The sequence below is a fragment of the Erpetoichthys calabaricus genome, chromosome 16 (genome assembly GCF_900747795.2).
Source record: "Erpetoichthys calabaricus chromosome 16, fErpCal1.3, whole genome shotgun sequence".
NCBI classification, from domain to species: domain Eukaryota; kingdom Metazoa; phylum Chordata; class Cladistia; order Polypteriformes; family Polypteridae; genus Erpetoichthys; species Erpetoichthys calabaricus.
In genome coordinates, this window is record NC_041409.2 from 6,519,474 (window position 1) to 6,534,086 (window position 14,613).

Below are 14,613 nucleotides of genomic sequence, written 5' to 3' on the forward strand. Positions count from 1 at the left end.
CTCCTCCCGGTTGGACGTGCCCAGAACACCTCACCAGGGAGGCGTCCAGGAGGCATCCTGATCAGATGCCCGAGCCACCACATCTGACTCCTCTCGATGCGGAGGAGCAGCGGCTCTACTCTGAGCCCCTCCCGGATGACTGAGCTTCTCACCCTATCTTTAAGGGAAAGCCCAGACACCCTGCGGAGGAAACTCATTTCAGCCGCTTGTATTCGCGATCTCGTTCTTTCGGTCACTACCCATAGCTCATGACCATAGGTGAGGGTAGGAACATAGATCGACTGGTAAATTGAGAGCTTCGCCTTGCGGCTCAGCTCCTTTTTCACCACGACAGACCGATGCAATGCCCGCATTACTGCGGATGCCGCACCGATCCGCCTGTCGATCTCACGCTCCATTCTTCCCTCACTCGTGAACAAGACCCCGAGATACTTGAACTCCTCCACTTGGGGCAGGATCTCGCCACCAACCCTGAGAGGGCACTCCACCCTTTTCCGGCTGAGGACCATGGTCTCGGATTTGGAGGTGCTGATTCTCATCCCAGCCGCTTCACATTCGGCTGCGAACCGATCCAGAGAGAGCTGAAGATCACGGCCTGATGAAGCAAACAGGACAACATCATCTGCAAAAAGCAGTGACCCAATCCTGAGCCCACCAAACCGGACCCCCTCAACACCCTGGCTGCGCCTAGAAATTCTGTCCATAAAAGTTATGAACAGAATCGGTGACAAAGGGCAGCCCTGGCGGAGTCCAACTCTCACTGGAAACGGGTTCGACTTACTGCCGGCAATGCGGACCAAGCTCTGGCACCGATCGTACAGGGACTGAACAGCCCTTATCAGGGGGGCCGGTACCCCATACTCTCGGAGTACCCCCCACAGGATTCCCCGAGGGACACGGTCGAATGCCTTTTCTAAGTCCACAAAACACATGTAGACTGGTTGGGCAAACTCCCATGCACCCTCCAGGACCCTGCTAAGGGTATAGAGCTGGTCCACTGTTCCGCGACCAGGACGAAAACCACACTGTTCCTCCTGAATCCGAGGCTCGACTATCCGACGGACCCTCCTCTCCAGGACCCCTGAATAGACTTTTCCAGGGAGGCTGAGGAGTGTGATCCCTCTGTAGTTGGAACACACCCTCCGATCCCCCTTCTTAAAGAGGGGGACCACCACCCCGGTCTGCCAATCCAGAGGCACTGTCCCTGATGTCCATGCGATGTTGTAGAGACGTGTCAACCAAGACAGCCCTACAACATCCAGAGCCTTTAGGAACTCCGGGCGTATCTCATCCACCCCCGGGGCCCTGCCACCAAGGAGTTTTTTGACCACCTCGGTGACCTCAGTCCCAGAGATGGGGGAGCCCACCTCTGAGTCCCCAGGCTCTGCTTCCTCATTGGAAGGCATGTTAATGGGATTGAGGAGGTCTTCGAAGTATTCCCCCCACCGACCCACAACGTCCCGAGTCGAGGTCAGCAGCGCACCATCCCCACCATATACAGTGTTGACACTGCACTGCTTCCCCTTCCTGAGACGCCGGATGGTGGACCAGAATCTCCTCGAAGCCGTCCGAAAGTCATTCTCCATGGCCTCCCCAAACTCCTCCCACGCCCGAGTTTTTGCTTCAGCAACCACCAAAGCCGCATTCCGCTTGGCCTGCCGGTACCTATCAGCTGCCTCCGGGGTCCCACAGGACAAAAGGGTCCTGTAGGACTCCTTCTTCAGCTTGACGGCATCCTTCACCGCCGGTGTCCACCAGCGGGTTTGGGGATTGCCGCCACGACAGGCACCGACCACCTTACGGCCACAGCTCCAGTCAGCTGCCTCAACAATAGAGGCACGGAACATGGCCCATTCGGACTCAATGTCCCCCACCTCCCTTGGGATGTGGTCGAAGTTCTGCCGGAGGTGGGAGTTGAAGCCACTTCTGACAGGGGGCTCTGCCAGACGTTCCCAGCAGACCCTCACAACACGTTTGGGCCTACCACGCCTGACCGGCATCCTCCCCCACCATCGAAGCCAACTCACCACCAGGTGGTGATCAGTTGACAGCTCCGCCCCTCTCTTCACCCGAGTGTCCAAGACATGTGACCGCAAGTCCGACGACACGACCACAAAGTCGATCATCGAACTGAGGCCTAGGGTGTCCTGGTGCCAAGTGCACATATGAACACCCCTATGCTTGAACATGGTGTTCGTTATGGACAATCCGTGACGAGCACAGAAGTCCAATAACAAAACACCGCTCGGGTTCAGATCAGGGGGGCCATTCCTCCCAATCACGCCCTTCCAGGTCTCACTGTCATTGCCCACGTGAGCATTGAAGTCTCCCAGCAGAACGAGGGAGTCCCCAGAAGGTATGCCCTCTAGCACCCCCTCCAGGGACTCCAAAAAGGGTGGGTACTCCGAACTGCTGTTCGGTGCATACGCACAAACAACAGTTAGGACCCGTCCCCCCACCCGAAGGCGAAGGGAGGCTACCCTCTCGTCCACCGGGGTAAACCCCAATGTACAGGCTCCAAGTTGGGGGGCAATAAGTATACCCACACCTGCTCGGCGCCTCTCACCGGGGGCAACTCCAGAGTGGTAGAGAGTCCAGCCCCTCTCAAGGAGATTGGTTCCAGAGTCCAAGCTGTGCGTCGAGGTGAGTCCGACTATATCTAGCCGGAACCTCTCAACTTCGCGCACTAGCTCAGGCTCCATCCCCTTCAGAGAGGTGACATTCCACGTCCCAAGAACCAGTTTCTGTAGCCGAGGATCGGACCGCCAAGGTCCCCGCCTTCGGCCACCACCCAACTCACACTGCACCCGACCTCCTTGGCCCCTCCCATAGGTGGTGAGCCCATGGGAAGGGGGATCCACGTTGCCTCTTCGGGCTGTGCCCGGCCGAGCCCCATGGGTGCAGGCCCGGCCACCAGGCGCTCGCCATCGAGCCCCACCTCCAGGCCTGGCTCCAGAGTGGGGCCCCGGTGACCCGCGTCCGGGCAAGGGAAAACGCCGTCCAAAATTGTTTTTCTTCATAGGAGGTTTGTTTAACCGCTCTTTGTCTCATCCCTCACCTAGGACCAGTTTGCCTTGGGTGGCCCTACCAGGGGCATAAAGCCCCGGACAACAGAGCTCCTAGGATCATTGGGACACGCAAACCCCTCCACCACGATAAGGTGACGGTTAAAGGAGGGGTCCTTTTAATATACATAAGTTAGAAAATGTTGTGAGGGATCCCAACTGGCATGGACCTCACTCCCTTACCTGGCCAGGAGGCCTTGATAACAAAAGGTCAGGGATTGAGTTACAATATCTCCTTATTGTCCCGGACCCGGATGTGAAAGAACATTACAGCGGCTAAATCAGAGCTGGCATCCTAGCAGCCACAGAGTGACACCCAGGATGGACTTGTGAATCAGGAACGACAGCACGATGGGTGACGGCCAGCTATGGGCAGAGTGTCCCCATCCGGTCTGCCAAGCCCCATTATGCATGTCTACAGGGAAGCCTGAAAGTTGGGGTTCCATGGCCCTGCAATGTCAGGTTCTGTTGGGGCTGCCATTTGGGATCTCTCAGATGGTGATAGTACAAGGGTTGTTGTGGTCCTGCCTGACCTGGAAGTGCTTCCCAGAGGCAAAAGATTAAGCATCAAAAGTACTCCTGGGTTTGTAGTTAACAGAGAGCCCTCCACTCAGCTCAGAAGAGAAGATGGACAACAGTCACCTGGGTGGAGTGAAGAAGTTGCAGGGAATAAAGAACTGAAACAAGTGCTTTGCTGCATTGTCAGGTTTTGGAACTCCTTTTGCTGCAGTGTGAGGAAAAAAAGCTGTTCAAGTTACACTTTGGTTTGAAGTCAGGACTGTGTCTGTGGTAGTTGTGTCTAGGGTTTTTGCTGTGCTGGTTACGCCCCCTAGTGGCCACACGCTACACATTATGAAATATTCAGGTGTGTTTAGGGATTTAGTTAACTGATTTGAAAGTTGGAGCATTTTGAACTTTTTTAATTAATTCATCAAAGGTCAGTTACCACATTTTTGTTCATTAAATATTTTGCATCAATGAGTCATATTAAAAAATAATAGTGCTACAGTCATATGAAAAAGTGTGGGAACCCCTCTCAGCCTGCATAATAATTGATTCTACTTTCAACAAAAAAGATAACAGTGGTATGTCTTTCATTTCCTAGGAATATCCGAGTACTGCTGTGTTTTCCGAACAAAGATTTTTAGTGAAGCAGTATTTAGTTGTATGAAATTAAATCAAACATGAAAAACTGGCTGTGCAAAAATGTGTGTCCCCTTGTAATTGTGCTGATTTAAATGCATGTCACTGCTCAATGCTGATTACTGGCAACACCAAATTGGTTGGATGAGCTCTTAAGCCTTGAACTTCATAGACAGGTGTGTCCAATCATGAGAAAAGGTATTTAAGGTGGTCAATTGCAAGTTGTGGTTCCCTTTGACTCTCCTCTGAAGAGTGACAGCATGAGATCCTCAAAGCAACTCTCAAATGATCTGAAAACAAAGATTGTTCAGTCTTATGGTTTAGGGAAAGACTACAAAAAGCTACCTCAGAGGTTTAAACTGTCAGTTTCAACTGTAAGGAATGAAATCATGAAATGGAAGGCCACAGGCACAGTTGCTGTTAAACCCAGCAGGTCAGGCAGGCCAAGAAAAATACAGGAGCGGCATATGAACAGGATTATGAGAATGGTTACAGACAACCCACAGATCACCTCTAAAGACCTGCAAGAACATCTTGCTGCAGATGGTGTATCTGTACATCATTCTGCAATTCAGCGCAATTTGCACAAAGAACATCTGTATGGCAGGGTGATGAGAAAGAAGCCCTTTCTGCACTCACGCCAGAAACAGAGTCGCTTGTTGTATGCAAATGCTCATTTAGACAAGCCAGATTCATTTTGGAACAAAGTGCTTTGGACTGATGAGACAAAAATGGAGTTATTTGGTCATAACAAAAAGTGCTTTGCATGGCGGAAGAAGAACACCGCATTCCAAGAAAAATACCTCCTACCTACTGTCAAATTTGGTGGAGGTTCCATCATGCTGTGGGGCTGTGTGGCTTGTTCAGGGACTGGGGCCCTTGTTAAATTCGAGGGTCAGATGAATTCAACTCAATATCAACAAATTCTTCAGGATAATGTTCAAGCATCAGTCACAAAGTTGAAGTTACGCAGGGGTTGGATATTCCAACAAGACAATGACCCAAAACACAGTTTGAAATCTACAAAGGCATTCATGCAGAGGGAGAAGTACAATGTTATGGAATGACTTGAATATCATCGACAATCTATGGGATGATTTGAAGCAGGCTATCCGTGCTTGGCAGCCATCAAATTGAACTGAACTGGAGAGATTTTGTATGAAGAATGGTCAGAAATACCTCCATCCAGAATCCAGACACTCACCAAAGGCTATAGGAGGACAGCGTCTGGAGGCTGTTAGATTTGGAAAAGGAGGCTCAACTAAGTATTGATGTCACATCTCTGTTGGGGTGCCCAAATTTATGTACCTGTCTAATTTTGTTATGATGCATATTGCATATTTTCTGTTAATCCAATAAACTTAATGTCACTGCTGAAATACTACTGTTTCCATCAGGCATGTCACATATTAAAAGGAAGTTGCTACTTTGAAAGCTCAGCCAATGAGAAACAAAAATCCAAAGAATTAAGAGGGGTTCCCAGACTTTTTCATATGACTGTAATAGAATGTAATTACATGTTTTACTAAAGTACATTAAATACACCTTTTTCAAGTTATTTACAATTTCATGTAGCTAAAGGTTTGTGTACACCTGTGCTGGCTCAGTAGCTTTCAGAGAGAGCAGATCTCAATTCAAGTGTTAGTTGCAGGACAGGAGAGAGACTGTATAAGCAGCTTGTGTTGAGATAGAATATCTGAAAATTATTGTGAGAAGAAGGGAAACCAGGAGATGTAATATCAGGCAGGCATGTAATGATGGACAGGGAAAGGTCTAAACCAAAGACAAAGAGATAACCAGCTAACGAAGCACAAGGCGGAATCAAAAGAGAAGTCAGAAACAGAAGGCGGTCAAAACCAAAACGAAACCTAGCACTAGGCCTACTTGGAGATAAACTACCTACACTAGAAGATTTTATTTGAAGAAAATTATACACCAAGGGATAACACTATTTTGCAGAACCTCCATATTGAAACCTGACCTTTTGCATGCATTATTGATGTGCCACTCGCATTCACGTGATAAGAACTGTGAGTCACAAAAGAAAAAACAGTAACAACCAAATTGAAGAATTATGCTTTGTCTAAATAATACATTTTTTAGTTAAGTTAATATATAATAATCTTTCATAATTTATTACAAGTATATATTTATATACTACCTGTCCCCCGCAGCTCTGTTCACGTAGTAGTGAAACAGCACAAAATTTTAAAAAATATAATTTGTATTGAGAAGAATTTATATTGACAGCTTTCCTATCCGAGTGCCTCTTGGTATACAATATTTTTTGGTTTTGTTATCAGTGGCGAAAACATATAGGTTTCTTGGGGAACCAACCCAAGAAGGAGAAAGCGATTTAATGCTGACCGTGCAAGAAACACAGTGAGCTAAGATCAACCCCTGCCAAGTTGAGTGTCTGTTCCTGGGCCTTGTTAATTGACGTTGCAAAGTAAAGCTTCACCAAGAACTGTAATCTCTTGAATTGAAAGGGCATGTCCATTGAGATTAGAGGAATGCAAGGGATTAAAACCCTGTCACCAATGCCACATCAGACCGATTCAAATGGAGGATGGCACGTGAGTGAGGAGGACCCCGCCCACTTCCACCTCCCCTCCTACCGCAGCCTCTCTTGGATTCACACAAATAAATCACTGCCGAAAGCAAACTATGATACTTAGCACGATGAGAGAAGTCACAAAATCAACCGAAACGTTCCAGCAAATTATAGAAAAAAACCCAATCTAAATCCGTTAAGTAGTTCTCTCATGAAAAGTGGACAGACATACAGATGTTGGATTTTATATATATATATATATATATATATATATATATATATATATATAGATGAAGCTATAACAGAATGAATTATAAAGAAAATGATTGAATGAAACTTGACGGTTAACTAAATGTAGCATAAAGCTGAAAGCAAAAGAAATCTCTGCCTCATCTTAGAGAAGCTACCAATGTAATTTTCCAAGGTTAGAATGAGTAAATGAGTAAAGAACACCTCTCCAGAAAGCGGGGATGAACTGATGGGAAAGTCCAAACGCCCCTCCTATGAAGTGGTGCTAAAATCATTAGGACAATCTGCAAAACACCCTCTTAATGAAGTAGTAGTAGTACTAGCGTTCAGAGTAGTGGGATAATTGACATGAGTCAGAAATTACTGGTGGCATTAGTTGATTGGAGGATGTAACAAAGTTCTGCATATTAAGAGTCAGATAACGTAATGTGTTAGATGAGGTGATGTAATCTGAAAAAGTATAAAAGCAGATGAAGTGTTTATTTGATTGCTCACTTCATGGATTGAGACATTTATACATAACTCTTTGCAAACAAAGAAATGTTCTGCATTCTCATCTGGGCTCCTTCTTTGAAGACAGAGGAAAGTTTTTTCCATAACATTCAGAAGTGACTTCATAATGGGTTTTAAAGCTGACTCTTGGGAGGAGTGTGAAGAAGATACTCAAGTGGCACCAGAATCTAGAGATAAAGTAACAATGGTGGGCAAAGGGACAAACCAACACACCAAACAGTCAGAGTTCCAGGAGACCTCCCAGAGTGGCAGCAAATGTTGTTATTTTTCACTTTCCTTTATTTGTCCTTTGAATTCTCCCTGCCCGAGCTATTTTTACAGTAAAAGTGGTATCTGGGAATGGAGGTCTAACATGATGACCCCTTTCTATCATAAACCTTTAAACTAACCCTATTTTCCACAATGAACTGGTGCCCCATAGAGTTTATTGTACCTTATCCCACTAGGTTAGACTTCATCACCCTGAAATTCTATTGGTTGAAATAAAAGTGGGCAGATGAATCTATGGATGGCTATATACAGTAAAAGTATGAAACCAGGAGCTGTTTCTTTATAGTCCTATTATAGTTTAGTCATCTTTACTTTCAGCTATTAAGTGAAATTTCCTCTTAAACCATTTTCAGAGCATCATGGCCCTTCAGATGCAATGGCTTACAAAATATGTATTTGCTTTAGAAATTATGCTAAGATCTGAAGTAAATCAGTATTACTTATCCAACAAATTACATACATTGAAATACTGTATAAAAGTCTACCATTATTGCACATTCTGTGCTTTAATAATCACTGTACTCTACAGTACATTTCACGCAGCAGTTTTATTAAACAAGGACTTCAGTATGCATTTTAATTAGGCATCCTATTCATACAGTCCACTGGATAGGCAGCGGAATGTACAATTAATTTGCTTGTTTCCGCCAGCCAGAACCGGTGCATTAGAAATGTCTTTTTTCCTGATATTGGGGCTTTAATTACTGGTATCAGCAGTGGTCTTAAAGCTCAAGTGAGCTGTTTATTATTGAGCAAATTAGCAGCAGTCTAGTTGCTGTTTTTAATCACAAAAAGAAGCCTTACCTCGCATTCTGCAAGCTGTCTCACTTGTACGTCTCACATCACACTTGTTCCGCCTCTTAAAACCAAGGGCCGCACGTCAACATTTCCATGACATTTTGGAGTTCAGTGAGCAGCGAAAGGTCTTTCAAAAAATGTTTCGGCAGGTCAACATCTCCTTTTCACTAAGTTCAATTTCAGTTTTATAACAAAATAGATTATTTTTTGCAAAGTAACATAACCATTTTCATAATTACAATAATCATACACCTTGCAGATGCAGCGCCATTAGCATTCTGAACCATATCCCTCCAATTTAATGGAGCGTGACATAATTATATGCACACTGTAGCAAGCCCAACCAAGCTGTCAAGCAATAAAGACCTTCACATGGATCAGTAACTTCACTAGCACACTAGATTTAAAAAAAATAAGTAAATTAAATGAAGCTTATAAAAATTAAAAAGCTTTGAGGAAAAATCTAATTTTAGTGTTGCTTTCACTTTCTAGTCCAATTTTATTTACTGCATGTAATATTAAATGCATTGAGCTTTATTCTTTGTATATGAAAAAAAAAACTAAAAATGCTTAAAGGAAAGCAGAGATTTGGTCACTTCCAGATGTAGACATAACAAAAACATATACATAATAGCAGTTGTATTGTTTGTAATATCACCCTTATTATTTCATTAAGTCCAGGATGGGGTTTTCAAAGTCTTGGAATATTTTTACTCCTGGCAAAAAAAGCAAACAAGTTAACACCAGGCGCTATTTCTTAATAACTTCTTGAAGTGGCTGCCAAGGTTAGAAAGGACTACAGAAAACAAAAAGGCTTGTGGGTGCGTAGCAAAAAATGTCTGCTTCTGGATATGACAACCCAGGGATTGTTTCTTTGATGCTTTGATCCTCCCTAGCTGAAGTATGAGAAATACGCCAGCAGGTGTCTCCCTAACATTACCTTCTGTACACTTGCAAGTGATGTGTTATATAATGCTGTGGGGTTTTTTTTCAATGTCTGTACAAATACAGTTAGAAATGAAGTCATTTACATAAATTACCACCTATGGCACATATGCTCTCAGGCTTTTTTTGCAGAAAAGTAATGTAGAACTAATAAAATTTCTATCTATCTATCTATCTATCTATCTATCTATCTATCTATCTATCTATCTATCTATCTATCTATCTATCTATCTATCTATCTATCTATCTATCTATCTATCTATCTATCTATCTATCTATCTATCTATCTTGTTGATGATCTATCTTGTTGAAGCTTGTTGATGAGCTTCCTGCGGCACTTCCTGGTGTGGCGGAAGTGCAGATCTCCCAGGCTCCACAAAGCTCGGAGCACCTTCTGGTGGTGGCCACGGGCCCCAATGGGTTTGAACCTACTTGCTCCATCCCCGTGGTCCCCTCTTTATCCAGGGCGGTTGCCCCTTCTTGGCCCAGGGGACGTATAGACCTCCTTCTAGGTGTCCCGACTGGGTCTGCCCCCCAGCCTCCTGCCACACTATCTATCTATCTATCTATCTATCTATCTATCTATCTATCTATCTATCTATCTATCTATCTATCTATCTATCTATCTATCTATCTATCTATCTATCTATCTATCTATCTATCTATCTATCTATCTATTGTTCCATTTCATTAGGCTCAGTAAAAGTGGGGAACATAACATGAAGATTTAGGCGATAAACATGCAGGTTGTCCAGAATGTTTATATTTAATCATGAAAAGTCAAAATGTCCTTTTTCTGTGTTTTAGCCTCATTTACATTGTTAATGAACACCATACTTGTAGAGTACACCAAATCCAGCTCCAGATGTCTGGCTGTCTCACCTAACATTGGCACAACAACACAGAGGCAGACAGTATAGCTGCACACCTCAGTGTCTTATTGTAAACGCCTAATTTGACAAATTTTCTCAGTCACAGAGATTAGGACAGAAAGTCATTTCAATGTCCTTGTAACCAAGTCTGGAACACGAGTGTAAACATGGTGCATCTCAAGGCCGGTATGAAACTAACTGTGGTGGATCTGAGTCGTTATGGCTAAATCCAACTGAACCAGTTCACATTCAGAAGACTAAATAAAATGCTAGTAGAAGCATAATATAATATAACATTCTTATACCCATTTAATCCAATTCATTGTTGTGGGTGACCATTGTCTAGCCCAGCTGCACAGGACACAAAGCAGAAACCAGCTCTGGGTAAGGTGCCAGGACGCACTCACTCACTCAGCCACACAAGGGCATGTTGGAGCACCACTTCACCTAACTGGTCCATCTTTGAAGATGTGGAAGGAAACAACCTACACAGATACAAGAATGAGCAAACTTCACCCAGACAATGACCACTGCTCCACCATGCTGTCCTATATGAGAAGCATGTTATAAAATAAATGTAAATGTATTGTTATTGTTGTTGTTGTTTTTTCAACTTTCATGGGTAGCAACAGACTTTCAAAGTGCCCTAACTTTCTCAAAGAACACTAACTCTGACCGCCATGCAATTACACAGTCCTTTATATTATATATTTGATAGTGTCTTACTATAGTACTCTACAAATGCTACTGATATTCATGAGGCGATGGGGGTACTTTGGTGCAGTACACAGCACAGCGGCCTAATTGAGTTTGAATCCCCCTCTGACTGGAGTTTGCATGTCCTACCCAAGAGCACACTGGTTTTATTCAGGTATTCAGATTTCAGCTCACATCATAAAGATATGTGGGTTACGTTGATTGGCAACTCTAATCTGATAGGCACAGCAGCTGGTGTTAATGCCTCTCTGCTCCATTGGCCTCAGTTCAGATCCCAAGATGGTTACTGTCTGTGTGGACTTTACATATTCTCCTCACATCTGTGTGGGTTATCTACAATCTGCAAAGTTTCCTCCCACATCCCAAAAGATATGCAGGTTAGGTTGAATGATTGTGGGAGTGTGCAACTTGTTTGTCAAGTAACTGAGATAAACTCCCACTCCCAGCATACTTGTGTTGGAATAAGCAGATGACTGAACAAATGAGCATTTAGTGCTGCCTTTTGGTAAAACCCATTTCAGAAGGGTTTTGTCATAAAGATAAACGTTAGCACAGCTTTGGAATGTTAAACATTTCTTTTAAACACAACATAAATGTGATCTAAGTGTACCTGTTTAGAAAGTTGAGATCCTTGGCCCAACTTTTTAAAAAAGAACTTGGTTAAAGGCCATTTTTCTCTTGCTGCCTTAAATTCTTTAGAAAACTTTACCTTCTTTTTCTCCTTTTGGCTGCTTCCATTAGGGGTCGCCACAGCAGATCATCTTCTTCCATATCTTTCTGTCCTCTGCATCTTATTCTGTTACACCCATCACCTGCATGTCCTCTCTCACCACATCCATAAACCTCCTCTTAGGCCTTCCTCTTTTCCTCTTGCCTGGCTGCTCTGTCCTTAGCATCCTTCTTTCAATATACCCAATATCTCTCCTCTGCACATGTCCAAACCAACCCAGTCTCACCACTCTGACTTTGTCTCCCAACCATCCAACCTGAGCTGACCCTCTAATGTCCTCATTTCTAATTCTGTTGATCCTTGTCACACCCATTGCAAATCTTAGCATCTTTAACTCTTCTACCTCCAGCTCTGTCTCCTGCTTTCTGGTCAGTGCCACCTTCTCTAATCCATATAACATAGCTGGTCTCATTACCATCCTGTAGACCTTCCCTTTCACTCTTGCTGATACTCATCTGTCAAAAATCATTCCTGACACTCTTCTCCACCCATTCCACCCTGCCTGCACTCTTTTTTTCACCTCTCTTCCACACTCCCTGTTACTCTGTACTGTTGATCCCAAGTATTTGATCTCACCCACCTTCACCAACTCTACTCCTTGCATCCTCACCATTCCACTGACCTCCCTCTCATTCACACAAATGTATTCTTTCTTGTTCCTACTGACCTTCATTCCTCTCCTTTCTTGAGCATATCTCCACCTCTCCAGGGTCTCCTCAACCTGCTGCCTACTCTCACTACAGATCACAATGTCATCAGCAAACATCATAGTCCACGGGGACTCCTGTCTAATCTCATCTGTGAACCTGTCCATCACCATTGCAAATAAGAAAGGACTCAGAGCCGATCCCTGATGTAATCCCACCTCCACCTTGAATGCAAATGTCACTCCTACCGCAGACCTCATCACTGTCACACTTCCCTCGTACATATCCTGTACCACTCTTACATACTTCTCTGCCACTCCCGACTTCCTCGCACAGTACTTTAACTCCTCTCTAGGCACCCTGTGTTATGCTTTCTCCAGGTCCACAAAGGCATAATGCAACTCCTTCGGGCCTTCTCTATACTTCTCCATCAACACCCTCAGAGCAAAAAACGCATCTGTGGTGCTCTTTCCTGGCATGAAACCATACTGCTGCTCACTAATCATCACCTCCCTTCTTAACCTAACTTCCACTACTCTTTCCAATAATTTCATGCTGTGGCTCATCAATTTTATCCCTATGTACTTACTACAGTTCTGCACATCTACCTTATTCTTAAAAATTGGCACCAGTACACTTCTTTTCCACTCCTCAGGCATCCTCTCACTTTCCAAGATTCCATTAAACAATCTGGTTAAAAACTTCACTGGCATCTCTCCTAAACACCTTCATGCTTCTACAGGTATGTCATCTGGACCAACGGCCTTTTCCTTCCTCGTCCTCATAGCTGTCCTTAATTCCTCCTTGCTGATATGTTGCTCTTCCTGTCTTCCCATCATCCAGCCTACATCTAGCCTTCTGTCTCTCTTATTATCTTTATTCACCAGCCTCTGAAAGTACTATTTCCATATGCTCCATACACTCTCCTCATGAGTATATTTCCATCTTAATCCTTTATCATTCTAACCCACTGCACATCTTTCTCAGTTCGGTCCCTCTGTCGAGCCCACCAGTCCTATTCTCATTCCTTAGTGTCCAACCTCTCATAGAACTTATCATACACCTTTTCTTTAGCCTTCGCCACCTCTCTCTTCACCTTGTGCCTTATCTCCTTGTATTCCTGTCTACTTTCTGCATCTCTCTGACTATCCCACTTCTTCTTTGCCAGCCTCTTCTTCTATAAACTCTCCTGTACGTCCCCATTCCACCACCAGGTTTCCTTATCCTCCTTCCTCTGTCCAGATGTCACATCAAACACCCTTCTAGCTGTCACCCTTGCTACATTTGCTGTAGTTGCCCAGCTATCTGACAACTCCCCACTGTCACCCAATACCTGTCTTACCTCCTCCCTAAAATCAGCCTTACAGTCCTCTTTTTTCAACTTCCATCATTTGATTTTTGGCTTTATTTTCACTCTCCTCCTCGTCTTGATATTCAGCATCATCCTACAGACCATTATCCTATACTGCCTAACTATGCTTTCCCCAGCCACCGCTTTACAGTCTCCAATCTTTTTAAAACACTTTATATTCATAGTAAAAAACTTATGAAATCTGTTTGTTCTTTTTTGCCTGCATGAGTTTTGTTTTCCAAATCTCAGAGCAACTGTAAATCGGCTCCATAGGTTTGTGCTGGAGAGAACATTACCCTGGACTGGTGCCCAAGCTAGGGCTTCATAGACTGCAGGCCATATGACCATGAATTTAATGAAGTGAGTTCAATCCACTTAAACCTGATCATACATTTGTAAGATGTTTATATATAACATGTTCAAGCAAACGTTAAAGACGCATATAGCTGCCTGCGCTTGGGAAAGCAGATCATAACCTGGTTCTGCTTCAGCCTCACTACAAACCAAGAGTGAGGGTCCTACCTACAACCACACGCTCATTCAGGAAGTGGTCCCCTGAGGCAGAGAAGGCTCTGAGAGAATGCTTTGGAACTACAGACTGGGATATCCTGCAGGGGTCACATAGTGAGAACATTGAGGACGTTGTTGACTGCACTACTGACTACATCAACTTCTGTATGGACATTGTAGTTCCAGTAAGAACTGTACGCTGCTGTGCTAACAACAAGCCATGGATTACAAGTGACATCAAGGGCCTTT